Source organism: Pleurodeles waltl, chromosome 9 (genome assembly GCF_031143425.1).
Source record: "Pleurodeles waltl isolate 20211129_DDA chromosome 9, aPleWal1.hap1.20221129, whole genome shotgun sequence".
Lineage (NCBI taxonomy): Eukaryota > Metazoa > Chordata > Amphibia > Caudata > Salamandridae > Pleurodeles > Pleurodeles waltl.
The window spans coordinates 1127372144-1127398791 of record NC_090448.1 but is presented as its reverse complement, the minus strand read 5'-3'; the positions used below and the strand labels follow the sequence as shown (position 1 = coordinate 1127398791).

Below are 26648 nucleotides of genomic sequence, written 5' to 3'. Positions count from 1 at the left end.
TCATTAAATTTCGTTTGCGGATTCCTTACTCTCCAATTAAAAGTATTACGTTTTTTTTTTTTTTTAGAGGTGCAGGCACTCTCCCTCTCAAAATAAAAGCACTGTTGATTTATGACACGTCATTTTCGCAACTATACGCGTTATCACCGACTGCTATGCGTCGATTGTCACAATACAGACCTGCCAGTTTTAACAATGTTTAATTAAACGGAGTATAAACGTGGCATAATTCGTTTTCAGAGTAGTTTGATCGCCTGAGTGTTTCCTTACAGTCCATTCATTGATACTGAAACCTTGAACGCCGTTGTCAAGCAGCCGCTGCTAAAAAAGCGTACTTCGTCCCTTAGTTACAGAAATGATGGCGTACTGCCTGTCTGTATATGAGCTACGAAGTCTTACAGCCAATCAGGTGAGCGGACACATATTGTATTTGTGCTGGGTAAGAGCGTAACGATTGGGACAGGCTGTCTCGACACTTCATACCCGCCTGGATAGCGGAAGCTTTTGTTAGCTGTTTATTGACTGGAGGGTGGTGGAGTGTGCACCGCCACCTATAATTGGCTGAGAGGTCTCTTTTCAATTGTTTATTGGTCGTGGATGTTCCGAGTGTGTCCTGTGGTCTAGGATTGGCTAGGTATTTTCTTTTCCTTTGTTTACGGGCTGTGGGGCTCTAGAGACTGCGTCGTGGTTGGAGAATGGATGAGACTCTCCTCCTCAGTTGTTCATTGGCTGTGACGTTAGGTGCCTAGACAGGCTTCGTGCCTAGCGCTTAGCTGCTGCACGCCCCGCCTCCCCAGGGTGGGCGGCCTCCTGCTCCGGAGAGCAGAGATACCGACTCTGGGCTGAGTGACGGGTTGCCTGGGAGGAACCAGCGGCCCGTGGCCAAGTGAACCTGTCCGCCCGAACGAGTCAGCGCCCAGGCCCGAGGCCTGCCCCGCGACACACCGCTGACCGGTGAGTAAACTCTCACTCATCATGTGGCGCGATCGTCCGGTTTAGTTGGAAGAACCCCCCAAATCCATGGTGTTTCTAGGCGCTATAAACTAAAGGCAGGGAGCAGGTCAAAAAGTAGAGGACCCCCCGAGGCAAGGTGGGAGAGAAAGCCTCTGCACGCGTCCCAAGTGCATTATTGTTACAGAGCGGTCCCCAAACCCATCCCGCGAAAGTACACACAACTCTAATAAACTCACATTAACATGCACCTTCTCGCCTTAGCACGCGACCCATCGCTTTTATAATTCTGGAAAATTAAACTCAGTTCTCGTTCTGTAAGTTTGACTACGGTGTTCACCTAGTTCCGTCTTCATTGGCACAGCCGAGCAGAAAAACGACGTACTGGAATGCGGCCGAAAGTAAGCAGTGGCAGGCAGGGCCGTTGGGGCAATCTTCCCGTAGCTGCCTTACCATTTACCTGGTGCCGTTCCAGACCTTTCCTATAATGGACGTATGCTGCTGGTTACCCGGGCAGTCAGTGGTATAGAGCCGCCTAACCCGCTTTACAAAACAAATGTCTGTAATCCTGAACGTATCGTGCTAGCCGACGAGGAGTCTTATCAGCCTGCCATACCTGTAAATCCTCTTGATTGCATAAACAGCGCAGGTCCTTTAGTTTCGTGTCGTGATTATGGGTCATTAATGCATAATAACTGCGTCTGTTTAGCTCACTTGGCACGTCTCAAAACATTTGTTTGCCTGCGCACAGAACCACACGTGTTTGTGTGCTGTTTGTTATGCTGACCTTTCTTCGGCGTGTTGCAGTGAATAAACATACCATGGAGACCTGTTTTCAATCAAGAGTGTCTCGCTGAACTTTAAAAAACAGCTTGCTTTTCTGAAGCACGCCTGTTAGGTTTGCAGGGAAGTCAGTCTTTTATCATCTCTGGCTGGCGCTCTCGCTGACATTCTGGTATCTGGGAGGGATGTCTCTAAAGCAAAGTGGTTTTCTTTTCACGTGAAGTGCAGCGGTGTTGCTGCACTACGCTTAGAACCCACTATTGCTTCGAAAGTATTATGTAATATTGTTGTTGTTGTTTGAATCAGGCAATGCGTTTTGTATTTTTTATGCTTATAGTACGATTGCAGGGCTTATCATACAACACTTTTTCTCACACTGTTGCATGCGCAGTTCCCCGTGAACTTATTTTCAAGATACTACTAAGAACTCATGGCAGGGAACTTCGCGATGCCTTAAAGAACTATAATAAAGTTGGTTAGATTTCATAAAGGTTTCTGTAGGATAACCTTTTAAGTGTTCTTTTTTTAGATAGATTTGTATAGTCTTGACTCGAGCTTTTGCAGGATGTTGTTTGACAAACTAAGTGTATATATACCCTTACAGTTTTTTTTTAAAACACATTACTTTTTTATCACTAGTCTGGTAGGATGTTTGAAATAAAGCAGTTTTAAAGGCAACATGAAAAATACGTTTAGGTGGAAGGCACTTTGCAAGACCGTGCAGGACAAAGCAGTAAATACATTTAAAGCCATGCAATATTGCAGAGAAATGTACAAAAAACTTTGCAAATATAGGTAGAACATTTTGGTGTACAGTTGTGGGAAAGAGCTTAATGTAAGCCTGATCACCTTGAAGGAACATGCCATTTGGTAGTTACAGGAATGATGCAGCACAAGCGAAGGTATGTGGAGATTACCCCGTGCCTGTGCATGGATATATGCTTCAAGAGTTTGATAGTCACTGACGAATAAGTGAACGCAGGAATGGAGACTGTGTGATAAGATATTGGTGTTCAGCTAGGTACTGCACAATTTTTCATATTTCTATTTAGAAAGACATAGTTTAAGCTTGACTGGCATAAGCCTGTGCACCAGTGTTAGCATAATTGTGCTTAATGTAATCGAATATATAGACTATGCACATATTGATCATACTTTTTTCATATATACTGTATAAAGCTGCAATTCGTCCATTTCTGTTTGCTGTAAATAATGTGCTGCAATTACCAACATCAATGATATATTACCAAACATGGAAGTATGGGAGGTTGTGTTGGCCTTGCAGGGATTCGAACTTGGGACTTCAAGATTTCAGCAGTTGTTTGTCGTGAGCCTAACTCACTGGACCATTTTGCCACCTAGTTGAACCTTTGAGGTAAATATGTATGGTTAAAAAAAAAAAGTATGAGTGCCGTCAGATTTTTCTTAATGTCTCTTGACCTATTCTGCCTTATTGTTTTGATAGTTGCAAGCCAAGCAAGCATACATCCGTCAGAACGTTTTGGGAGGTGGTCAGACAGGTGCAGACCTTGTAATGTCCAGCGTGTATACAGGCACACTGACATCACTGTTAAGACACCAAAAAGTGAAGGGCGAGTCCAAAATATAGACTCTGCTGTGGAGGTTAAATCACACAGGCAGCTAGCTAGCCTGTGATGGGTGTGAGTCCCAAACATATAGATTTGGGACACAAACTGTATTTACATGCCTTTGGTATTTCTAGTCAGATGGGTCACCTTTGATGTTGGCATCTGTACCCTTACTTGCACTGTTATCTTACCAAAGCCTAAATACCGCGTGAGTGCCTGGTAACAATAATTCTTGCTTTGTGGCCATTGCTGCAAGTTGGTTATTTAATTATTTAGTGACATCTATACTGAATGCACCGGAGATATCTCACCAATTGTTTTAGTATTGGCTTCACTGTAACGAAAATCAGCCACCTTTGTGGACATGGTTGGGCTGGTTGAATCTTTTGAGAGGGAAGAGTTTTCCCATTGAAGATGATTTGTAATTCCTTGAGACAAACCAGCTGTGCTAAACCCTGCCTGTCCCAAGTGACCCTATGATCAACTAACACCCGGATGAATCTGGTGCAAGTGGAAGCTGAAGAACAGTATTTTTGCTTTTCCTGTTAACTGGGCAAATGCTTTAAGTGCTTACATACTTGTAACAGCCTGTAAGGAATGATGCAGTGCTTAAAAAGGTATGACCATCTACCCCATAACACAAATCCTTATAGAGGAGAGAGCAACGCATGGGTGCGGTGGGGATAATACATTTCTTGATAAGAAAGTTTATCCTCTGCTATACTTTTTTTTTTTTTTCTCAGTACGAGTCACCGCAATCTAATACAGAATATGTATGCTGAGTGATCACCCAGATCCAAAGTCACCACTGCATAGCAGCTGGCAAACTAACTCCCTAAATGTGAAAGTTTGCCAGCTGAATGTCGTAGAGTTCCTACTAATAGGCCGTAAATCACTATTGCCCAAGATCAGGTCTTGATCCCTTACCGAGATGCTCACCATCAAAGAGGTGTGATGGGAGGCCCTGGTTAGTTCCAGTGTCCAATGGCATCACATCAGTTAAGCTACCAGACAGCGACAGCCAGGTGCCCGAGGAAACTGATACTGCATGCCTTCCCTGACCAGCCCTTATAAACGATGTGGGGTAGTGGTATTGTGTATTTGCATGCCCATCTATCACAAGTAGAACCCCCATGATATTAGCCACCAGTTATGGAAGCCCAGTTCCAGAGGGAGTCATTTATGAATAGTTTCTCTCGTCAACCATTATCCATTGGTCTGTGCGATGCACGTAGCATTTTATCCATGCATGATTTAGGTAAACCAGCAATCCTAGTCTTTGCTAAGGACTGGATACATGTAGCCATTTATTTAAATGAATTATTTAATTTTCCATATGCGTCAAACATTGGCTCAATCGTCCATTTAAAAAAAAGAGGGCAAGTTAGTCTAACCCATAGGCTTGGGGTGTTGTTATAGCGTAGACGGGCGTGGACATTTTATCTTTAGAGATGTTAATTTCAGATTCCTCCCGTAACTACTCTAGTACCTCCGAAAGTTGTCCTACGCATACAACCGCTTTTACCTACATCTGCGGTGACCTCATCTTTGTATGGCGACCTACCGAATCCTTTAAACTGAGCTAAGTTCCTTTCCTCTGAGTGAGTCCTCTTTCATCGTCTGCCTCGCAGTTGTGTTATATGGCCGGACCTTACCGCATTCAGCTTTACCTGTAGCACTTTGTCTCTGGTCTTCTCAAAGACGACTTGTTTTGCCCTCAGTAGAGAATGTTTTGTCCCATTAGCTGGTAATAGAGCACCTTGCGCATTGCCATCTTTAATTTGTTTTAAATCACACTAGTGACTGAAACTCTTGTGCTTAGTAGTAACACTTAAGTCCATCAAGTCCTTGTGCACATATGTTACACATTATATACAGCAAAAATGACATGACCCAGTCATCGTGCTGTTGCATTTTCTTCAATCATGATTTCATTTACTTCCTCACTGAGACAGTAACTCGTGTGTTTTTTCCTCTAACACTATTAGTCCTCTCAAACTTATTTTGTTATTGGCTTTTAAGGTAATTGGCTATATGTTTCCTCCATGAATCACATGACCTACAACAAGCATCCTAAAGCGCCCCCATAGTGGATGTCTTTTTTTCAACTCCAGTGCTGTGGTAGCTGTCGTTGGAGTGTGACCTGAAAGTGTTATGCTTCTGATTTCTGCCCCATTTTTCTAGAGACGGGTATGTCTTTATTGGTAATGTGTGTCTCTTTTCTGTAACAGAAATGAAATGCTTGATAGATAAAAGGAGTTACCTCATTGGGTTGGATGGCGGATGCTCTAAAAGGCCCAAGTCCTGCAACGTTTTACAAACTCATTTGGAGCCTACCCCAGCTGCTTGGGCTTTGTGGAAGGATCTGCTTTTTTCCAAGACATAAGTATACATTTAGTGCTCTATTAAACTTGTTCCTTTCCCAGAGTCCTGGGACTGATCTAGGAAGTCCTTCCTGGAATTGATTTCAATGAAGTGATGGCAGCTGTTGTGAGCATGACTGTTTTTCAGACACACTATATGGCATGTAAGGCCGCCTGTAATGAAACTGCACCTCCCCTTTGGGCAAGCAACCAGTCCAGTCCTTGTAAGTGCGTGGAGACTCCATGCTCGAAGGTGGATGCAGGGAAGTATTTGACCTGGGAAAAGTGAGGATTTTGGCTTTGTTTTGCACTGTTTTTTGATCATCCAGCGTGGTTTCAATTGCTAATGTGATTGTGTGAGTCTGCAGATGCCTCTGGGCTTGTGAGATCGGCTAGAGCAGTACAAAATATGATGCTTTTACACCAGGAGTGATGCTGGATTTCATTCTCCAGGACAGGGGTTGGTACGATATATTTGCGAGTTAGAAAACCGGTGCCTGTCTGCTGGGGCTCTAGCAGAAAAGTAAAATGGAAGTGGTGCATAGTGAGCACTCCTTCACTGGCATAGTGTAACTGGAGGGTCACGGTGGAGACGAGACACACTGCACAACAGAGCCACTGCTCTCACCCTGTGAATGCCAGTCTTCTCCCACCCAAATGTGTCTAAGAACGGAAGTCTGTGGTGAGTAGCCATAGGTTGGCCAGTTTGAGAACTGGTTGTATTTGCATTGTAGTGTGTTGTGGGACTCTTCAAGTTAAAAGATGGAGTTTACTGGTATCTTTCTATTGGTTGCTGATTGTGTGTTTTTGCAAAAATACGAATTTTGATTGTGGTCTTTTAAGTTTGTTTTCTGTTTCCAGCAGAGGTAACGAGCCCAGAGAGAATTGGTGATAAAGGTGTGAGCAGGAAGGGGATCTTGCCTGTGCAGATATCCTCAGATCTAATCATTAAACCACTCCTTGCTTACTGAAATCCAATCTAGGACGGACAATCTCTGAGGTGTGTCAATAAAATAATGCTCTTTCCAAAGCTATCCTTCACTTAAAAATGTTATAAGCCTGCCCCAGATCATTCCTGGAAAGAATGATTGTTCCATCAAAGTGTTGATTGCACTGATAAGCAAACTGTAGTGCAAATCCATATCTGTAAAAAAAAAACTATTTATAAATCCATGCAGATGACCTGGATCAATCACATAAAAAGCCAAGTTCACTCTCATTCAGCCACAGTTGTCCCTCAGTGCAAGATCTGAAATATTTGTCTGTCTTACCAGTGCTTATCGAAAGCCATAATTAGACGTTTTATAGCCCAGAAAAAGTCTAAGAAACCAAAGTGACGAGCCAAGAAAACAGACTCCAGTATATATTATATAGTGTTTAGTTTGACATTCAAGCCTAGATCCTCAGAAGTGTTCCCAAAGTGGCAGACTCCAGTTTCTTCACTGTGAGCGCCTCTTTGAGTCCCTTCTTGAACCGCCTAACCCAACATGGGGAACCTTAAGAGTGTCGTTGTCTGCTCCCTCTTTCTGTTTTGCTTTCCGAATTGAAAAACGTGATGCCTCTGCCGACTGGCCCCTCACTTAACTCTTAACCTTGTTTTTATTGTGGAAGTAAACTGTCCTCAGAATTTTAACCATGAAGGCCTTCAAAATTCCCAAAATTTGGATTGACTTGTAAAATATCAGGAGTGGAATTTTAAGACTTATTTTATATTAGCCTGTGCTAACTGGAACGGGGCAAGGACAAACTAGCTTGTTTTCTTAGAACAAAATCAAACACTGTTTGGATAAATAATCCGGAAAACACACTAATGGGATGAACCAACAGTATAAAATTGATAAGAGTGAATCTGAATAAAGTGCAGATTTTATTTTGTCTACTGACAGACTTAAGGGTTCATTAATTTCACATGAACGTTTTGCAGCCTAACCTGTGGTCCGAGTTGAGAGCAGAGGTACTTTGATGGGGGAGGACAACAAATATCCCTGTGCAGTTTTATAAGCAGGTAATCTGACCGCTACTTATGATGTTACAAACATTCAGTTTTTAAGGAGCTGTGTGACCAGAGCCCTGGATCCAGTCAGTTTATGTTGATATAAACAGGAAAGTCTGCACATAGGGTCCTTCCCTTTGAATATTCTTAAATGGGAGCAGGGGAGCTCTTGGTAGACCCTCTGCTTCTCTTTTTTTTTTTTCTTCCAAAAATATTTTTCGGGTACAAAATCTAGAAAGGAGGAAAAGGTGTGTGTGTGTGTGTGTGTTTTTTTTTTTGTTGTTGTTTTTTTTTTTTTTATAAAGTAAATGACTGACAGCACATGACCTTGCAGAATGTGAAATGGCCTTTAACAGAAAAGGTATAGTTGTAAGTCTGGTGAAGATGACCTGTACAGACGCAGAAGGATTGATGCATTTTACTCCTCACTTTGAACATCTGTTAACTAAATTTCGTAAATTTACTTTTTGTGCATGTGTCCAATAGTTCCTGAGACATTTTGATTCATTCATATCCGATCAAGCTTGCTGCAAAATTAGATGTTGAGCAGTTACTTGCTGCTCGTGTTTTGATTAGCAAATCAGTGATTCTACTGTGAGTTTCCAGTTTCACTGAAAGAATGACATCCAAAGCGTTAGAAAATATGCAATTGTTAACATAATCTGATTATGCTGAGCTTTTGATATGCCTGAAAAGTCATCCTTTCCCCTCGTATTTAGCAGCAGTGTTGAGGATTAGTTCTGTTTTAGGGTTTTGAAGTAGAATTACCGGTTAACAAATCTAACTGTATTCTATCTGCAGCCCACAATCCTACTAGGAATTTACTGGTCCATTTTGTTGCCACAGTACTCATCCCAACATTTCTCTCCAGGTTCTGTGATGTGTTGCCGTGACCACGTAAGCGGTCACATAGCTGCGATAAGATGAGGGGCTCTCCTCCGCTCTTAAGGAATGTCCTGCCCTGACCAGTACTAGCAGAGAGCTGGCCTTAGTTGTTTCGTTGTGGTCCCTATCGCCCTATCCTCCACCCACGATGGAGTGGCTCCCTTCGTTATGTTAACCTTCTGTAATCTGTTGCTGTATTTCTCACATTGGCATTTATATAAAACAATGTTCACTCTTTCCTAGCTACTATTTCTTAATACGAGTATTTCCTTTTTCCAAAGTTAACGTTGGACAGTCACAGATATTTCATTTTTTGCACTTTTGTTGACCTTAACGTAATTACCAGTCATTCGTTTCTTCTCATTTTCATTATTTTTAGAGACCTTTTTATGGCATAACAGGTGTGCCTTTTTCAGTTCTCAGGCAGACTGAAGATAACGCTAACAGTATAGAGTATGGCTATATTGGCATAGCATACTTGCTACATCTTCCATCAGTTGAAATCATATCAACGTTTCTCTTGCATTTTCGGCATTTTATTGAGCATTGGTCGTGTCTTTAGTGTAACTCAATAGAGCTTCAGCGCCTGGCAGACAAACCTAGGTTCCTGCGAGTCTTTGTAAGGTGTGGCGCTGGAGGGAGCTGCCACAACTTGCCTTATGAATTGCACTTTTTTTTAATTGACGAGCTACCTTAATTCATGTGATTAATGGGAAACGTTTCTCATGTTGCATCACTTAAAATCTAGCTGGATGCAAGCTACTGATATATATCTATATATTTTTTTGTTGCATACAGTCTCTTGAGTGCTGGCTTTGCACAAGCCAGCTGTACTTTTTGATGTGTTTTTTTTTTGTTATGTAGGTAGTGGTTTAATAAACCATGCCGTATTTTTCGCATGAATTACATGGTTTGTATTTGCTTTAATTATACATTATTTTAGGGATATATGCATTATTGATTGCTTTTCTAAGATGATTGGTTATAATGGATCTTTTTTGGTTTTGTTTTAAATCAAGTAATCATGCTATAAAAAACCCTAGTTCTCCGCAGAAAAGCGACTGTGCTCCTAAATGTTGGTGTTTATTCAGATATTTATATAGCCCTATAAAAATAATTTTGTAAAAGCTCTAAGTTTAACAGATGATTTCACGACGCAGGGCTTTACTCCTGCATTTTCGTTTTAACAACACTGTACGTTGTGGGACTTGTGATTCAGTTTAGTTCTAGTTGATCCAACTGAACTCTGGCACCTGGAAACATTGATTAGTTCAAAAACCCAGGATTGGAGCTTCGTGACGGTGATAGTCATCTCTAACGTTGGTGAGGACGGGTGGGTGAATTTTGGACCGCTGGCTGTATGAGCCACGGGGGTGCAAACTTACTATAGCCACATCTGATAACTTGGTTTGTGTAAGTAGTCCATGGATTGTGTAGTCCGTTCATCGTAAAGGCATTTTATGAGACGGTTGCTGTATGGCATTCTGAGTGCCTTTTACTTAACTTCAACTTTATGTTGAAGTTAAGCCTAGCAAATAGACCATGGCAAATGTTTGGTGTAAACATAGATGAAACAATTTTTCGCTGTACATTTGGTTTGTGTGCACCTGGTGAACATTGCAGCCCACCTTTGCCTAACATGTACCTCTAAACGTACACGTCTTTGGCGTGTCACATGTTTTTCCCCTCTTTCATCCACAAGCCTTTTCACTTTCATCCGCTATGATGGAATAGCAGGATCAGCTTATGCAGGCGTACACTGGTGGATTGACTCGCTAAAGCCTTTCTTTAACTGCCTTCCCGCTGCACACCTCAGACAACCCACAAAGCAGCCGAGACCACATAGCAAGTTGCATACAGGATCCACCCCCTTATTCTGCACACAACTGAACTTCAGAGCACAAGAAATGGCGCAGGAGTATTTCAGATACTATGATTTACCTAGAATCACTAGATGTGCCAAAGCAGGGATTCAAACCCAGGTTAGTAGCTTTCAAAGAAGGCAGCTCATTACCTAGGATGAATCTCCACCTGAGAGGTGTAGCCTAAACCTACGGAGAGGGTAGGCTTGTGCTTAAGCCTGAACCTTATACATTTAAATAGAGGGACTTATAGATTTTTGCCATTTATATTTGGGCATTCTGCCATCTAAGTAATTCACCCAGAACCAAACAATGTGCTTAAGGTATGATTTAAACTCTGGGCAGTACAGTTCATTGTTGGCTGCTCTATTCACCAGGTCACATCTCCACCACCTTTCATTCCCTTGCTGACAGTTTAGCCTAAATCTGTTTATATTAGTAGAGGACTCACTGAGATTTCGGATATTTACAGTCACACGATGCATATCTCACACCTTCTTAAAACATGCAAAATTGAGAACTTAGCCCACCAAACTGCTACGACAGGTTGAGAGGTATACATACCCGTGTTCTGAGGGCTGTAGAGGTGTATGTAGGCCTTCCTACGTGTGGATCATCTCCCACCACTTTCCTTCCTCTTCCCACCCTACATGCTTGTATACAGTTAATACATTCAGCAGTTGTATCCTGTAATAGCTGTGATTTATCAGCTTAAGCATTTCAGAGTGTGTTTTTTTTTTTTTTGAAGTACATTTTTCATTGCCATTTGTCTTTCACATGATTGCCACCCTAAAAGCGTTTACTTTCAGTAAGGACCAACTACATAATTGCCTATTTTAAGTTTTTCTATGATTGCAGTCGTTAATGTTCATTTGTAGTTTTTTCACTCCCGAAGCAACCAGGATCTGTTGCGCTTCTTCATCTTAATTATCAGCTTTTATATTACTTTATCAGGCTTGGGTTCACGGGGCTGTCATCTAAACAAAAAACAAAAAAATACTCATCCACAAATTGGTTTCCCTCAACTATCCTTTTCAATGTCTTTTGTCCCACCTCCGCAAAGGAGATTTAGGGTCACACTGGTACCAGAGTGTAACCAAGCAAATATTACACGTGTGGGGCCGAATCTGTACCTGATTTATTCTAAATAAATGACCGCAACAGCAGTGTGAGGCGCACCACCACTAAAAGTGGCTAGATGGCTCAGTAAAGAAGGAACCTCGCAGCACTTAAAAAAGACAGGTTGGATAGATTACAAAAATACCAACTTTGTCCCTATTCCCTTTCTTTTTCTTTTTTTAATAATAAAAGAGAAACAGTAATAATCAGTGAGGCACATTTGTTGTGCCAACCCAACAGCGACCCTGCACGTGGGGGGGGAATAGAATTTAAAAACTAAAATGGAAAACCAAAGACAAGGTGGCCAGTGAAGTATTGTGTGTGTTGCACTATAGAAAGGGAGACTCAGACATAATTCTGCGGGAAGAACTGGACTGAGGATAAGTGTCCCAAACTCCCTTTAGGTACTCGGTTGTCCTACTGGTGATGCCTGTGAGTGATAAATGTGGGGAGGTGTTGGGACTGCACTATGATGTGTCCTTATGGACAGTAGAGCTGCTAACTCTTACACGATTCGTTGGTAACATGGTTCAGGATTGTGCATGCCTAAGACATGGATGGGTCAGCGAAGAATTCAAGGGATGCACAAAGTCACAGAAGCATGTCTCACTGCATCCCGGCAATGCAACCTGGGCAAAGGCGGGTGGTACGGGGAGGAGAAGTGCCTCAACAAAAGTCCTGAAGGGTTGAAACATTCTTGATAAACAGACAATTGGAACACTTTGTGATTATTTCCCCCCACAGTCCTTTCATTCATGCGGATAATGTTTGAACTACTATTCTTCTATAGACTGCTTTTAACATACAGACTCTATCTTGTCACTGTGTGATCCCCTGAGCAGTAAATATTTTGTGTCAGGTTTTCTTTCTTTTTTTTTGTTCTTCATTAATGCTTGAAAGCATTTTTTTTCACATGGATCCCAGTTCCTTTTCCATGTCATTGACCCCAGGTTCCAAGTGTTCTTTAGCACTGGTAGCCCCTCTTCTCGTCCAGTTACCACAAAGGGTGAGCGCGTTGCCCTTGGACCGAGGCAGTCCAAGATGGAGCCATGAGCAGTGCTGGGGATTCTGTGGCCAAGGACCGGCAAAGACTGTATAAATAACGCACACAAAGATATGTTGAGCGCGTGCACATGAGATAAGGAGTCCGGAAGAGCGCGTGGCGCAAGCGGTTGATACTTAGAGCAGCTTAGAAAGTGACCACATAATGATTAATAAAAGGTCCATTACTAGAGGAATGCAGAAGATAGCAGTGACGCTGAATAAAAGAATGCTCTGAAAGCCAGTGTCTGCTGAGAGAGAGGTACTCAGCAGACTACCGAGCAACCAGAAAGAAGGTAACGTTGTGAAGTGTTGCAGCTCTTGTGTGTTGGTCTGTTCATGATCTCATCAATTGTGACACTGATTTTGTTTTAAAGATGCTACTTGGCTGCAAAGCACTAAAGATATATATGCATCAGATGAGAGCTATTCAAGATAGTCATACACAGTGTTAGCCTTGGTGCATTTACTTAAAGTTGAGCATACCTATACAACTACTGGAATGAGAAATGGCTGGGCCAAAGATGAATAGTGAGGAAATAAAGAAGAAAGTGAAAATTAAAGATACAAGAGGAAAAATATGGAAAACACATTTCCTAATTCAAGCAAGAAGTTTATTTCCAGTTTGGTTACACCATCGCTTGTATCTTTCTGTTCGACTGCTTCCAGAAATCATCTAACTATCCGTGTTAGATAAGGAAACGCTGGGAAGCTCTAGTATCCTGTATCTTCCTAACATAACCCCTAGAAAACACTTTTTTACTTTCTTTGTAGCACCCACATGACGTTACCTAGTACTTTGTGCTCAGGTTGTTTATGAAATATAATTTGTTATTTCTTAATGTTGTTTGGAAGATAGTTCTTTTTACAGCGTGTCCCTAAAGGCCTGTAGCTTGACTTAGTGTCTATATGGTCTGCGCCCTGCAATGTTGAAAGCCTTTAATATATGGGATACCCTTTACTGTAGCCACTATCACTTGATATTAAACTTTAGCCTACAGACAGTAGACAGAGCAAACAGGACCCGCATGCAGCACTGTTTCACTCCCTCTCACACTGTCTCAAATTTCAGTTTCGCTTGTCATCCGCAAACAAACTTGAGAGGGTGTAGACGAATTAAGCCTTCAATTGTCCGTCCTCTTTTGGATACATTTGATAACTTTCCAATTTGACCGTAGGTTACCTCTATTTACGCAGTCAACGGCTTAAGAAATACCTAGATAGACCACATAGTTTTATTTCTTGCCGGTTACATGTATGTCAAGGATAAAAAAAAATACATGAAGATTGGGTAAATTGTGGAAATCCCCCTTGTGAAATTTCTCTAGAATGGAGAACAAAATTGTATTGTCTTCTGCCCCTGGTTCACAAATTTAACGTTGTAGCTCTTTACAGTGACTGTATGTTGAACTGACAGGCTGTTTGATTCCTTCTCAGTTGTATGTTGTATTTTATATAAACGGATGACAATGCTTCTCTGCCAAGTTTCTGATATCTGTCGAAACTCTTCGAATACAGGAATCCACCATATACTCGGTGGGTATTGGGCTCTTAGTCAGTTGGTCAACAGCATATTTGATGGTTTTTTTTAAAACAAAATGTTGAATATTATTATAATTTTAATTATTATTCTTTATTATTGATCCTTTCTTGATTTCCACATGTAACTTTCTCAGCTGTACATTGCCTTTTCCTAGGACAGGAGACGTGCTAATATGTAGGCTAGAGAAAAGATAATCTTCGGTTGGTTCTAGACTTTTTTTCCCTTCTATAAATCAATGTTCTGCGGAAAACCTCTCTAGAATGTATCTTTGGATACTTCCTTAGATTCTTTAGAACTGATACCAGAGTGCCATGGATTAGTGTCTTTGATCACACGTTCCTGCACACTTGTTATCAAACCAATGAGCATCCTCCTTTACTAAGGGTTACAAAGAAGTGTACTTTTCTCTGTGTCTTGGATCACACCTTTCTGCACAGTTTTTATCAAACCCTTGAGCGTCCTCCTTTGCAGAGGGCTGGAGTTTAACCTCGTTTGTACTTTTCTTTGATACAAGCAAGGCAAGATACCTGAAAATGGTAGCCCCCAGGCAGCTCCACTGTTCTTTTGCACCCGCGCTTTCTATTTCACCTTAAATGAGCATGGTATTTCTCTGGAGTTTTCCATTTATATTCAAGATGGAATACATCTAAATCTCCTGGTGAATGAGAAATTATTAGTACTAATGTGTGTCTTAATTGGAACATTTTTCCAAATTGTCGAAGTTCTGTTTTAATCAGCCCATATAGACCGTAAAATTACCTCTTGCTTTATGTGTTGGTATGTCTTGATTAGATAAGTCATAGGAATTGTGTGACGAAATTAAATCTATCGTTCGAACACAGTTATCTTAAAAATGTAAAACCATCTGAGAAGGTATTATCTTAAACCAGGGCATATTAATTTCCGTTTCTGTTTTATCTCTATTTCTATTGTTCAAATGTGTCCTTAACGTCCTAGCCCTCGTTTTTACTGAGACAGTTTGCTGTAGCTGTGAACTGGTTGTGAATAACGTCAGTGTTTGTTTTGCTTGATTGAATACGTTTGCATACCGGCCCCAGTTTAGTCATGCTCCTTGTAGACTCAGACTTTTCTCTTGTGCTACTAGGACTGAAATGCCCTGCTTTTGTGCACCTTAAGTTTATTTGTTGTTGTTGCTGCTTCTTTATGCTTGGATAGGTTGCTCAGTTGATAGTCTGATTTGCAGATGTGCTGTGATCTGGCCCCGTCCCATAGAAATGGAGGCTTACTTGGTGGTCAGTGTCCAGCTGAACCTTCGAGACTTGCCCTTTTAGGGATTTCTTGTGACATGGTTGGCAGTATACCACAGACCTAAGGGAGAGACTAACACAGTACTTGTTTATATGTGTTCTTGTCTGAACGAGTATCAAACAAGTAGAAGTATGAACACGTTCTTTTTTTTGCATGTACTATTTTATTTTTTTGTACATTGTTTATACTGTCACTCCATGCTCCGAAATGATGGAGCAGTTAATAGTGTATTTGCCGCAGTTGCGGGACCTTGGTGGTGAGAGCACAAGCAATGAATGTTTGACCTATTCACTGCTTTGCGTATACTAATATACCGTTAGTAAGGATGCTATTTAAAGAAAATGGAATATTGTACCAATTTTGGATCTTCAAAGGGAAAGAGTGCAGGGAGGTTGTGCTCCATGGGAGCTCCTCTCAATACCCTGTGGTCAGTGCCTAGTGACTTAAATGTAGGCAGGCTGGTGTCCGTGACCTCGAATGTGATGTTATTTTGTGTATATTGTGCAGCTAGAGTGCACTGTCTTAGTGGTGGAGGAATATCAGGATCAGCCCCCAATAGGAACAGCATACATATGTCACTTGTCTGCCAAGGTGGCCCTGAAGGGTGTACTGGGTTAGTGCAGGTGACTGACCCTTTCAGTGGTTGCCCCTCCCTTGGTTGGAACCTCGATTTTACTCAGACCTTGACAGGATGCCACCTAGATCCTTCACTTCATGTAATGGTGGTGCTGCTTGACTTGAGGCAGGAAATAACTGTTGATCACCTTTTCTTGCTGTCTCTCTTTTTGTAGAGGTAAATAAACTTTTGAAGTTTGTGTTTCCAGCCCATTGAGAGATGAGTTGGATTAATCTTCCTCTGGATTTTTTTCCAGGTGGGTTTAAGCCAGAGGACTACTATTTGAAGTTCATCATGGTTCAGAATGCTATTCTAGCCTGTTCCATGTTCATTTTGAGCCAGTTTTCTTCTTTGTTTGGCCTGTGGCTTCCACTTTTATATGTAGGCCTTTGACTCACAGTTTCTTCTCTGTATGGGTAGTGACCTGTGTTCCACCGCATCTAACATTGTATGATAGAGGGCTGGAGTTGGATGGATGGCATCTGGCTCAAACTGAACGTGAACAAAACTCAGATGTGATTGAGGGAGTGGAGTGCAGTCGGCGCTCTCTGGGCCCTCTTTCTGGCCTTCTGAGCTGGGAGAAAGACTACCACCCCACCACCCCCGTGGAAGTGGTAAACCCTTGGGGTCAGGCTAGACTGTGAGGTAGCCATCGAACTCACTGATCGTTACAGTGACATCTTCTTGCTTTTTCCAGCACTGTCTCCTTGGGCAAATCATTCTGTGTCTTAAACCATACATGAGAATCTGTCTGGCAACATCACTTGTTGGATCCCGGCTTGATTACTGTCATTTGTGGTTGTCAGACAGTTTTTTTTCCTACGTTTTTAAAACAGCGCTTCTTTGAGGCGCAGATAGAAATTTTGCACGATCCTCTTGTGAATGGCAGGCCGCCCTCTCGCATTACAAAAACACTGGGATTAATTTCTAACATGGATGAGATAATCCATTGTGTGAGTAAAATACTCTGTTTGCAGGTTCTAATCCAGCAAATCTGGCCCAGACTTTCATTGTGATCTAGAAGGATGGCTCATTGAGTAAGATGCTCTTTGTTGAAACCTGTAGTGGTCTGGAGGCTATGTGTTCCCATCCCAGCAAGGCTGACTGTGCTCTTCATCCTTCTGAGGTGAGTAAAATGAGCACCCTTAAATTTGGTAATGGTAACCTGTGTTGAGTACATTGCTTAGAACCTACAGCAGTCTGAAGTATGTATAAAACAAGAATATATTATTTATCCTAGCGGTTTCGTTTGGGCGGTGCTCCTTCTAAATAAATATTTGATGTAAATGGCCTTGGTGGCAGCACCGAACAAACTGCATTGTTAGTAATATTTTACTGAGGTGGGTATCAATGGCAGAGGTTAATGCTACAATTTAGCAGCCTCTGCTGAAAAGTTGTTTTTGTCTTCTTTGCCCGAGGTATATTCCGACCTTAGGCATTGTGCGAGTACGTAAGTGGTTAATAAGAAGTCACACCCGGTTGAGTAAAGCACTGGGTGTACTGCTGGGCTGCCATGTCTGTCAACAGAGCCTGATGAAATCCGCGACTGAGGCTGGTTCCAGCTTTGAAGGGCTTGACCGCCGTCCTCCTCCCAAGCCACTTTTCTTCTTTGCCCTTTACTTTTGTCAGTTCTTTAACTTATTAGCAATCTTTTTTTAAACATTCTCTTTTAATGAAGTGCCTTTAAACAGCAAGCATTCGACTGCTTGCCATGTTTGTCAGCATACGGTTCTCACATGGTATGTAAAGCATGTGCAGAGCTTGCTTCTTAAGGTGTTTCGTGAAATACTCACTCATGCACAAAGTTCCCACAAAATGATCTTGTGTTGTTAAACCCTTGTGTTGTTAACCGTTTGCTAGAAATTACTTATTTTCACAGTTGTTACCAGTGATCGCAGGTGTTAACTTCAAAGTTTTTAACAGTGCTGTCAGCGAATGCTTACTAGGCCAGCACAGGGCTGACGGTTATTCGTCCATTCATTCTTCGTCGCAGAGCGATGGCCACCTCTTGAACTCACTCACATCCTGGAAGCCACTACAACCCTGACAGGTCTTATCTGACGTTACAGATGCCTCACAGAGGGTTCATAAAAGGCTATATTAAAAATACGAAGCTCCCTTTCAAATAATGCCACACATGCTCACCTTCCTGCCTTGTGTTAGGGCTTGTACGGTTGGAAGCCATCTAGGGCTATGTGACAGGGTGATCCCATAACCTCTGATGTCATCTGATTGGGTAGAAGACACTGTTAGGTCTTCTGAGGACAGGCATCAAGTTTGTACTCCAGGTTGTGAAAGCCATGCTCCACAAGACACGCTAGGCCACTCACGTCTGCCTTGATTGTTCAGACAAACTCTTTTAGTGATCTGTTCACAACATCTCACCTAGTGGAACCCTAAATCTGTAGAGAAACGCATATGCCATTGATATTCAAATAAAAAATAAAAAAAAGATTTAGCCGTGCTGGGGAGTTCAGTGCCAGGTAATTTCCTTTTGGCCTTGCTAGTTGTTAAGGGGATGTGAACTACGTTTGTGATTTCTTTTTCTCATGCTTTCTTTTGATATTCTAACGAAAACCAACAAGAGTCTTCCTGCTAACATCATATGTCCTTCTATATTTTGAGCCCTCTCTCGCCCGGGTAAATGTGAAAATGCTGGCCGCAGGCGGGTTTCCATAGGTCACTCGAAGGGAAAGAAAGCTCCATAACCATGCTACCTTTTGACGAGTACGTTGGCAGCAAAATCATGAGTTGAGCAAGCACTGCAGCCAGTGGGCCTACTTGAATACAGTATTGTGAAGTCCTGCACAAGTCGATTTGTGAGAATCGCGTCAATTTTAATCCTTCGAAATGTAGCACTTTAAAAGTAGCGCCTATTACTGTGTGCAAGTAAGATATTCAAAAATGCTCCAAAAATCACATGGAGAGTTAAACGACCACTGTTTGTGGCAGACCACACAGAGGATGGCTCAATCTGAAAAGAAATTGAGCGAGACAATAGGGTTGCAAGTTGCCAAAAAAAAAGAAATACTTTAATATTGGAACGCAAACAATATTTGAGCTAAAAAGGAAATCGTAATAATGAAAATAAATAAATAATTAGTAATGTAATTTAGAATTTGTAAAAATGATATACAACTGACTTGTGTTGACCCTGGAAGATTTTTCTTTTCACAGTCCACATGGAAGGAATGCGATACTCACTGGGTTGTCACGCAAAGAATGTCTAGAACCCGGTCCAAATACCTGTCAACATGTTCACCGGATCATGTCTATATCAAAGTTGCAAGATGCTGTTTGCATCCCTGGCCAAAACAGTGCATGAGTGACCCCAGAAACCCCACCCTCACGTTCAGGTGACACATTGCCAAAGAACGCAAGAAAGCATGGTACCAGCTCTATCTCCAAAATAAAGTGAAAGCCCCCCCCCCCCCCCAAAAACAAAAGCTGACTTTATTACAAAAGTGCAACCCCTGAACCTCTCTCACCTGGATGGGGGCAGTGCTGTGCTGGACTGCCTTGGAGACCCACTCTAGAACCCCTAATGGGTATCGTGAACATAGCTACGTTTCTCATGAAAAGTGTGAGGGCGTTTGCCTACCTTGCCCAGTCCTAAACAAGTTTCACTGGCACCAACTCCTGGTTTGAATCATCGTCAACAGTTGCATCACCTAGAAGGAGATCCGAGACAAAGCTTGAGGGAAAATAAAATGCTTTTCTCCTGCAGAAATCCCCACACCAGAAACCAAGGCTTCACTAGTCTGGAAATGAAAAAATACAAGAAGGAAAAAAAAAAAGTACAAGATGGACCATCACACCTACACACCCAAGATCTAGAACAATACCCTTATTAACTTCAAAACTGCACTGATCCTGTTGCAACTCAAGAAAAAATGAAACCCTATCTATGCACTGTTGCTTCTAAGCTAGATATACTCCATATATATATATATATATATATATATATATATATATATATATATATACACATACATACATACTTGGGTGATTGTGCAAGACCAGTAAAAACCTTTCTGTTTTCACTCCTGACTCTAATCCCCCTGCAAGGGAGCATCTCCCGAGGTCTGTGAGAGGCAGCCATCCTGGAGCCCGGCTAGGCATGACCTTGAATGGTTATTTTTAAAGCTCATTGTCCTTCTTTTGAGAGTTTATTTCCCCCCCCCCCCCCTAAGTATTTCACGGACATTTGCAGGTGAACAGGTAGTTTTTAGTCATACTGAGTCAGCAAAGACATATTGGGAATTTCCCTTAGTTTCAAGTGTACTCTGTAGAGTGGGAAAGCAGTCAAAGCAGTGGGGAGGTCACTACAGTCATGTCGATGGTGTAAACCCCCCCTCCCCCCCTAAAGAGCATATTACAATGTTCCTGCCAGGCTGAATGTCGGGCTCATTGTAATATGCGTTCTGGCCCGGCTGACCGGTGGGAACAGTTGTGAGATATTGGCCTCTGTTCCTTTTAAGGGAACCAAGGCCAATATCCTAACACTCCAGCACCCTCTGAATGCGCACTACCATTCCAACGGTGCTGGGCAGGGGGGCTATGGGCATGGGCGGGGTCCCAGCCATAAAAAGGCTGGCGGAAAGTGGGGTTGTAATCAGCCAGGCAGCGCTGAGTTCAGTGCCGCCTTGACTGGTGACCACTCCGACCGCAGTCACCCGGTCACAGCGTTCCTAGTGGGTCCGCCCGCCAGGGTTGTAATGTGGCGGTCAGACCGCCACGGTTATGGCAGTCCGACTGCCACTACAAGGCTTGCTGTCCTTGGACCGCCAGCCTCGTAATAAGGCCCTAAGTCCGTGCTGGCGCCCAATGGTTAACGTTGTTTGTTGTCTGAAGGATCAGCCCCTAGGTAGTAAGCAAATGCTTCATTCTATGGGTTGATTAATAGTTCTTGTCGGTAAAAGAATCTTACTACATTTTAGCCCTGGTCGCAAATATTAGATAACTAGTATGAGCATTTTTTTGCTGAGCTGTGTTTGTATTTGCACCTTGCTCTATGTTGCATGACAGTGTTTCCTGTTCTGGAATGTTTTTTTAATGCATCATTGTTGTATGGGGAGTTAGTTCAGTTATTTCAATTTTTATTCCATTATTTTTGTTGTGTGGATACCATTACATGGTTAGTGGATCGCTTCACGTAAGAGAACTGTTTACAGAACTCGCTGTTAAAGTGCAGTCCATAGGTATAATGATGCAAGCCAAAGCTGCCTTTTTCAGGTTTCATTAGGTCGTCATCCTGGATTGGAAATGATCTCTTTGCGATTTGTAGCAAGGAATACTAGTGGACTGTGACCCTGATGTCCTTTTGCCTCTGAAAGATGGATTAAACAGTTCTCTTAATATGTATTTGTCCTTCTTATCTGCAGCTGGAGCGGTCTGTTATACGTCATTCCACTGTGTACGACTGACCTTTCTTTTTTTTTTTTCCTGATTCTCTTTTTACCAATTGTAAACATTGTTTCGGCAACTAACTATCAGACTTGACCCACCATGCACTTTTGACACTTTTTATAGTCTGGCTTAAGAGCGCAACTCTCACCAGATAATTGTGAGCATGACTAGAGAGGAGCTTTGACTCCGCCCACATGTTGGGAGCCAGGAGTAGATGTTTTGATTGGGCAGAAGTTGTGTACTCCCACAAAAGTGTCTGGCCTCCACGCAGCTGTGATAGTTTTATTTATACAGCAGCTTGAGCTTGAACTTTCAGGGGCTGTTTCAATCGTGGTACACAAGATATCAGTATGTACACACTTGCCACTGTAATGCTATTAAAGTGTTTTACCTAACTAGATAGTTTATGGTGGTCTTCCTTGGCAGCAGCACAGATGGGAGGGAGGGGTGTCAATCACCTTCATTGATTTTTAAGTCTGGCTTGACAGTGCATTGATTAGCTGACCTATTGGCATTGCCAGTGCTTGTTCAGACTATGTGAGAAAAGTAGATGTAGGCAGTACTCCTTATGCTTTCCCTCATAGGGCAACACAGGAAGTCAGGCAGTTTTTACTTTGACCACCTACTCCAGTCTCCTGTTTACCACAATCTCCTGTAAAGCATGGGCCACTGGTAGTTTTTGAGCTGACAGTACTCTAAACTCTTGCAGAATAGTCGGGGCTCACGATGGTGAGACATGAGACCAGTGCACGCAGATTCCTCAGCTGAAGTCTCTTCTCTCCAGTTATGGGTAGGGCCTACTGTCCAATTTACTGACCCACAGAACTGAATCCGATTCCGGTCTGCAGTGGAAACAACTGGAAAGCCACATTCTGGGCTACCTAAAGGTGCTGTGGTGCGCAGTACTAGTTGAGTGGGCAGGGCTGCTATTGCAGCATTAAAACAAAAATATGTTTTCTTTATTTGAGGTGAGTCTTATGAAGGCACGGGGAAGAGGAAAGGGAATTTTGAGGTACTGCTCTGTCTGGCTTTGGTCTTTGTGATCGGTCAGCAGTGAGCGAGTTGCAAACCTTTTAGATTACTCTCTTAAGGGGAGGATATTGTGGAACTAAGGCCGTTATATTTGAGGATACAACTTTCTATATCATTCTAAGTTCTTTGGCAAGTACTTTATGCACCAGTTCAAAGATGAAATTCAATTCCTGACAAAATTCACTTGATGAGTTTTCCCGTACGTTAAATATTGGATACTACCTTTTCCTCCATCAGAGGGCTGAAGAGGATGACTTGTCAGTAATTCTTGCAATTGTCTGAATTGAGACCCTTTTATTATTCGAAATGGTACGGGTTATTATTTCCCTAGATTATTGAAAGTGGTTATTGCTTTGTAAAAGTTCTTAAATGTATGCTTTCTGACACAGGTTATTAGATGTTGTGGTTTCTTTGCTTACATTGTCGGAAGTAGGTTAGGTTTCAGTATAGATTATTGGATCCGGTGGTATCTTTGTGTATAGACTGCAGAGATACTAAGCATCTCTTATTTCCCTGTGCAGTCTGGTATGGCAGGTTTGTGGTTTGTGGGCTGAGATGGCTCTTGCAACATTGATTAATCCACTTGCTTTGGAGAACTTGGAGCCACTCCAGATTTGCTGCAGAAAGTGTTTCTGAAAGTCCTGAGCATTTGAGGCCTTATAAACAATAATAATCTTAGTTCTACACTGGAAGATTTGATATCACACCCCTTGTATAGTGTATGAAACAACCATGCAGAACTATTTTGTCTGTATTGTCTATAGTTTGACGTCTGGTGATTTGAGATATATCCCTTTATTTTAAAAAATATAGTGTTTTGTGCTTTCTCTTCCCTTTCAGATTGCTGTAAGAATGTGTAGATTCTTGCATGCTGGTGGAATTTCATTAACGAGACGGATCAGTTTTATTTTTTTGGTAACCTTGCTTGCATTTAGTAACGAACTCATCTGGTTTTCTCTTATCCATAATCACGATAAAACCCACACAGACCTGTACGTCCGCGTTGTCTTTCATGTTATGCAGATTATCATTAAGGAGTCCTGGGAGAGTGGACTTTATTCAGTGGCTAAATATGCGGTACCTCATTAATAGTGTTGCCCTTTGTGTGTTGTTCAAGTGCCCTTTTCAACAGTCCTCGGTGTCTGCACGTTGCCTTGAGAGTGAGTTGTATGCGCAGAACGTCTGAGGCCCCTGTAACTGCTTCACTGGCAGGAGAATAGACATAGATCAGAATGTAAAAGCTCTTCTGGAAAAGTTCTCCGAAAATATTGCTCATTAGCACTTGGAGTAGAAGACTAGGGGCTGGTCATCCAACCGGAATGCTCCCTTTGCTGGCTATATTTAACATTACAGGCCCACAGAGAGAGCCTTCTGTGTCTGAACAGCTTCCAGCATCTGGCATGGGGCAAATAGGGAGAACTGTGCGAGTATGAACAGCCTCTCACTTGAGTGCTTTGGTGGTTAATAACTGCTCCTTCCTCCAGTGGTGCTCCCTCTTCTAATCAAGCTGTTGTGCGCAGGTGGCTGCCTTCTTTTGCCTTTGGTGAAGGGAAGCCCAGTCAGCCAAACAGAAGTAGGAAAATGTAAACAAACATTTTAGGTAGAACCTACGAGACAGCATAAGCTGTCTAATTGCAAAAGACCTACTGTGGGCTTATTTAAGAACTTAAAATGGCCTGCATTCGTTGACTTTGTCACACATGTGCTTGCTTCTTATTGAACAGCTTTCCTTGTCCATCCGTTGTTTCTCTCTGGAGAATAGTCTGTTTACTATCTCCATAATTGACTGAGGTCTATCCTTCCACTGCTGAGTATCAGGAAACGTTTTTTTCTCTTTCGTTAAGCATTCCATGAGGGTCTGTGTGCTTTCCTACCAGCTGGTGGGAACCCCAAGATCCCACCAGCTCTGTATTGCTCCATTGTGTACATCTCCGCCAGTGAACTCATGCTGTGTTGTTCTTCCTCTCGGGTTTCTACCCTGCTCCCTCTGCTGTCACTTTTGTGTAGTTCTTGATCTCTCAAGTGCTTTTCTGCACCCTTCCCCTGCACTCTATGTACTTCTATCACACGGCCCACATGGTCTGTTCTCTGTGTGGGCTTCTCACTATGCCCCCGTGTGGCCTTTTCTCTCGTATAATGCTCTTCCTTTTCTTGCCCACCAACTGTCCCCCATTGTCCCTTTTTATTTTAAATTAGTGCTTTATCTAAAAAAAAAAATATATATATATATATTTTTAATTCTGATCCAAGTGCTGTCTACCATCTTGCATTGGTAAATAATTAAAGCAAATGGTTCCTGCATCACTCTTAGCATGAGCGTGTGCAACCAGTGGGATAACTCAACCGACTGCAGTGGTTGCATCTTTATTCCGTTTTAATTATTATTATTTTTTTTTGTCGCACAGCGTCGTGAAAAAGCCAAAGTTGTAGTGCATTGCCAAAAGGCGTTGGTAAAGCCAATGGATCCCAAAGGCGAGCCTATTGGCTTTGTCAGTGCTGGTTTACTTTTCTTTGAACTACAGAAGCACATTAATGGACGACTGTGCGCAAGAATGTGGCGCTAACATGTTGCAAGTTGTAGGCTCTGGATTGAATGGGCAGGTTTGTCTCCTGCCCTGTATATGTTTGTCTGCTTGTCCTGGTTTGTAGCATCACGCAAATGTAAAACCAGGAGTGCAGCACGGACTGCTGGGTGTTGCTGTTTACGGTTCCAGTGCTTCCTGCAGCGTCTCCAGGCCCATCCCTGCTCAGGCTCTGCTGATGCTCTGTCGCCGAAGGACCATGACCTGCTCAGGGCGAGGAGCTGCAGGTCATACCTGATGCGTTTCATTATTGGCTCCAGCAGATCTCATCCTGCCTGAGAGGCTAATTGGTTCTTCACCTGCTAAGCGGCACTGGCTGAGGACCAAATTAACATCAGCTCCGTTTGTGTCTTGTGAAAAGGGATGGCTTAGGAGCCCAGCCTCGGCTCATGGGGCTGCTGTCGAAGAATTGAAGTATCTAGTCGCATATTGACCTGGCAGTACCTGGCATCAGAGGGATGCTTTGGGTGTCTGTGATTGCACGATGTTTTACAGGGACCAAAGAAAGCTTCTCGCCGCCGAGTTTCATCCACTGACGCTTGTTAGGACAATTAGCTTATAGGAGGGATTTGCAGCTCTCCATCTTAAAAATAAACCGACCCAGGTTGCGAGAAGTCTAGGCAATTCAAGCCTAATGTCTTTGTTGTAGATAGCACATTTGAGCCGCCGTATGTTCCACTTTCAAACATTGTGTGGGCCCAGCAGTTTTCTGTTTAAAGTGCTTTCTGTTGAAGTACAAGTGACTGACCTATACTGTTCTTTTTAGTTTACCTTTTGACTTTTCTCTCTAGTGCTGCCCAGAGTTCATCTGTTACAGTGCCCTTGAATATATTTTCTGTTTCTACCCTTAGCCCTTTCTCAGGTAAAGGACCATTTTCACACATGCAAGCGGTTTAAAGCGGCAAAGCCAACAGCAGATGTTCTGTGTCAGAACAGAATGCCAACATGCACAAGTTTGCAGTCAGTGTTTTATGGACTTTGTAATGACAAACCAAAACATTCACATGTGTTATCCTTAAACAGTCCGAGCCTATGGGCCAAGTTTGAGTTCTGTAACCTAAAATAACCCCGCAGATCAGTAGTGTTTGGTTGTTTTCTCTCTTATATCGGGCAAGTGCTCCCAACATAACACGAGCATTGTCAAAAAGCTATATGATTCTGCTTTGCAAGCAGATGCAGTGGTTATTTTTGATGTCATACAGATTCCACAAAAAAACACAGAAAGCACACTGATGTGTAGGCATGGCTCGCTTAAAAAATACATTTTAAAATAAATTAACTGTTGCATATAATTTTATTGGAACAATAAGGGTGCTTCCTAATAGCCAGGTATAGTTAGAAAAGTTATAGAACATTTTAGTTTTACAGCTCTTCAAATTTGAACCTTATCTGTACCAAGAAAATGTCATAATTCCTTTGAATTCCTGTAAACAAAAGAGAAACAATCTAAAATAAAAGCATTGACAGTGTCAAATATTAGCCCGAATGGTCTTACACTAAAGTGCTCTTCTTTTTAGTTGGACGTGCTCGTATGTGACCGGGTAAAACGCAGTAACTCACAGTACAAAAGAGTTAGTCCCTGAAGTGATCTGTCCAGTTGCCCCATGATGT

The 26648-nt window shown here is 42.3% G+C and overlaps 1 protein-coding gene across 1 annotated transcript in view; it reads left to right on the top strand.

Moving 5' to 3' along the window:
• The first annotated feature begins 791 nt into the window (after window positions 1–791).
• The window catches only part of PALS1 (protein associated with LIN7 1, MAGUK p55 family member), a 342210-nt gene continuing 316353 nt past the window's right edge, over window positions 792–26648 (top strand). The window contains exon 1 of the mRNA XM_069208880.1: window positions 792–954. The gene's annotated coding sequence lies outside the window, so the exon portion shown is untranslated. The remainder of the gene's footprint in view (window positions 955–26648) is intronic.